Source organism: Muntiacus reevesi, chromosome 9, assembly GCF_963930625.1.
Source record: "Muntiacus reevesi chromosome 9, mMunRee1.1, whole genome shotgun sequence".
Classification (NCBI taxonomy): domain Eukaryota; kingdom Metazoa; phylum Chordata; class Mammalia; order Artiodactyla; family Cervidae; genus Muntiacus; species Muntiacus reevesi.
In genome coordinates this window covers 5,650,163-5,653,937 of record NC_089257.1, presented here as the reverse complement: position 1 = coordinate 5,653,937, position 3,775 = coordinate 5,650,163, and the positions used below count along the sequence as shown (strand labels likewise).

Here is a 3,775-nt window from a genome sequence, read left to right as displayed (position 1 = left end):
CCATGAATACTTTGAAAGTGGTAAACTTTTGCAGGCTCAATTACTAGAAGTGGAATTACTGGTTTAAATGATACTTTCATATTTAATTTTCAAATTCCAGGTGAATTGTATATTTCATTCAAATATTAGCAAATTATCTTCCATAAAGGAGACTAATTTAAACTTCCACCTGTAAGGAGTGAGTGTGAAGAAAAAAATCAAAGTTACAATGATAAAAGATATAGACTTATGTAACAGGGCCTGGCTCTAACATTAGATTCTGGCCCAAGTTTGTGGTTGAGGCCTCATTGCCTGTAGAATTAGGGAATACCCATATTACACTGTCTTTTCCATTAGTTAAAACTAAAGGTCAAGAAGCAGGGTAGAAAACTTGTCAGCCTCATTTTCATCCTTTCTTAAGAAAGAAATTTCCTGCTAATCATTTTCCTAAAATCATTTTTCACATCTTTGTTCCTTAGACTGTAAATCAGGGGATTCAGCATAGGTATAATCAATGCATAGAACACAGAGGTCACTTTATCAATATCCAGTGAATGACCAACACTGGGACGCAAACAAATGAAGATCAGGGTACCATGGTAGATAGAGACCACGGTCAGATGGCAAGCACAAGTGGGGAATCCTTTTCTTCTTCCGTCAGCAGATCCTGTTTTAAGAATTGCTGCTATGATGAGGATATAAGAGAGGAGAACAGTTAGAAGGCAGAGAGCTTCCACTCAACTAGCGAAGACCACCAGTACAACATCATGGATGTAGGTGTCAGTGCAGGACAGAGAGAAGAGAGGGGAGATGTCGCTGAAGAAATGGTTAATTTCACTGGAGCAGAAAGACAGATGAAAAGTATTAGTGTTGTGAATCACTGAGCTCACGGTGCCCCCTAAAAATGCTCCAATTGCAAGCTGGCAGTAAATCCTCTTGGACATAATAACAGTGTAAAGCAGGGGGTTGCAGATGGCTAAGTGCCGATCATAAGCCATGACGGTCAAGATAAAAGACTCTGTGTCCACCAACCAGCAGCCGAAATAAAACTGGGCAGCACAGTCACTGTGAGAAATGGTCTTCTCATCAGAAACTCAGTCCGCAGGTGGCTTGGGGCAACGACTGAGGAGTAGCGGGCATCTACGAAAGAGAAGCTGCGGAGAAAAAGAGTACATGGGGTGGGCAAAGGGGGACTGGCTGTGGTTAGTAAAGCCATCCCGAAGTGCCCCGTCAGGGTGACAGAGCAGATAGACAGACACAGCAAAAAGAGCACTCTGCAGTTCTGGGTCCTCGCTGAATCCCAAGAGAAAGAACTGTGTCTTCACAGTGCTGTTCTCCACCTCCATCTCCGCAGTGGTCCTGGAGGTTGGGATTTCAGCAGGGCACCGGTGGGGATGATAATAACCTGAAGAGTAGCGAAAAGGAAAGTAATTAAAGTAGTTAGGATAGTAATTCTAAATCCACTTGGGCACCCTCATAACATTTAGTAAAGTTAAGTAAGTTAAGTTAAGTTAACTTAAGTTTAGTATAAGCATAGCTTTTCAACTGAGATACTTTTTTTTAAAATTACTTAATTACTTTTTTTTTTAATGTTTGGCAGAGACATGTAGCTAGCAGGACCTTAGTTCCCTATGAGCAATGGAACCTGTCTATTTTATACTGAAAACACAGAGTCCTAACCACTGGATGGCCAGGGAATTCCCTGGGATAGTTTATTTAATTGAATTGATTATTTATACTCCTATTTCTTCAAGATATATATATATATATTTACCCCCATTAACTGAGACACCATCAAACCAGCGGGTGAACTCTGAATTTCTTATCAACTCTCTCATCTGTCACCAATGTCAAGTGACTGAGGTCAGTTACATTGCTACATAGCAAACTGAGTAACTAGCCTCTCTTTCCCATTGTGGTGTTTTTATTTATGCAACAAATAGATACATTTCTGTTTCTTGAAGCATTGTATATGTAGAGGAGTAGAAGTTCTTTATTTCTCACCTTGAGCTGAGAATTTCCCTCTGAGGACTAAAGAAACTAGTTAAAGTTTCTTGAAATCCACTGATAAATAGAAGGAGGTAAGATTCAGAATGAGTTATGTAAGTAGCTGAGTCATAACTCTGCCACTTAGCAGCTGTAAAGTCTTGGGCAGGCCAAGTAATCACAGAGTTTCAGCTTCACCACCTAGAAAATGAAAAGGACAGTGCCTTCCTCACCAAGTTGTGCTAATTTCCTTTTAGGCTCACTATCTTCACCATCGTGTTCATTCACTGCTCTGCAGTTGGCCACAAAGTAATTCTGAGGAAATCCACACATCTGCTTTATGTTATCTGAAATCCAAGCTATGAAATAGAACTAGAGAAATCCAAATGCTTGCTTATTTATTAAATTCATCTAGGCAATGCAATAATAATATTCAGGAATATTGGATGGCCCCTTTGATTAAAATTATAAAATATGTTATAAATTCTCACCTACCCACCTCTCCATGTTATCTCTGCATTTCATTGGCATTGCTTTAGTCCACAGCTCTGTAAATTGTAGATAACCCATAGCAATGCAAGTGACGCTTGTCTATAGACAGGCACATTTTGCCCAGGATGGAGATGACTGATTTCTGTCCCTGCTGATGGTAACAATCCAGCTTTGCATCTATCTGTCAGTTTATTTTTGAATTCCTGATTTCCAATATTGTGGTTCTTTGAGTTAAATTGTGTGCGTTTTATAACATGTTATGTATTGAATAAAGTAAGTAAAATCTTTGATGCCTATACATGCTATACGCACTGTCATTTTTTAGGGGCTAAATAGTGTCTGTTTCTTTAGGACTCCAGGGACTGCAGCATGCCGTCCTCCCTGTGCTCACTGTCTCTGCCTATAAAAGTTAAGGAAAAGTTAAGTATGTGTGCATATATGTTATATACACACATATATTTTTCTTTAACAATTTACATTATTCCTAGCTTCTACAAACTCAGTATTTAAACAACTTCAGGTTTGAATACATTTTCATTTTCATCTCATATTCTCTGTCTCAGAACATAATCTAAGCACATTACCTAAATCTTAACCATCCATCCTATTCTCAATTTGTTCCAAGTTCTTAACAAAACTAAATGTCTTTATTAACACTGTGAATATAATTAAAGTTAATAAACACAACACAGGTATCTGTGAAGCAATTTTTTGGGTACAGAAAATGAACTATAGACACGATAACAATTGTAGATTCAGTATTGCTCAACACCTATTTTTCTGCATTTGTTCTGTTGCTAGGTAGATTAGGTAAATTCTGGGTAAATGTGTTTATTTGACATTAATACATTTATTTGTGTCTTATAATTTTCAAAGTAAACTTTCTCATCTAATTTAATTTTCACAGTTCTTTAAACAGGGCTGATCATCTCTTAGTTTCATTGAGAAGGAACTGATGTTTTCAGTCCAATGAATAGTCCAGGATTGCACAGCTTTGCAATCAAAGATCAGGTCCAGAGTTTGGACATCCTGTACACTGGACATTCTTCAATAAACACTACCGTCCCCGAAATGGACATGTTAGACAAGGTGGAGCTTAGAAGATTACTGTAAATAGTATAGTTATTTCCCCAAAACTCAATGTGCTCACCTGCCAGGGAAGCCTTTAGTCACTTTTTCTTTTTTCCTTTTAATTTCTTTAAGCTTTTTATTTTGTCTTGTGGTATATCTGATTAACAAACAATGTTTGGTAGTTTCAGGTGAACGGAAAGGACTCAGCCATACACACGCATGTATCCATCCCCCTCACACTCTTCCC

General features: G+C 38.1%; 1 pseudogene; it reads right to left on the bottom strand.

Moving 5' to 3' along the window:
* Positions 1–395: 395 nt before the first annotated feature.
* LOC136174010 (olfactory receptor 5I1-like) lies at positions 396–1,325 on the bottom strand (annotated as a pseudogene).
* Between the last annotated feature and the right edge of the window lie 2,450 nt (positions 1,326–3,775).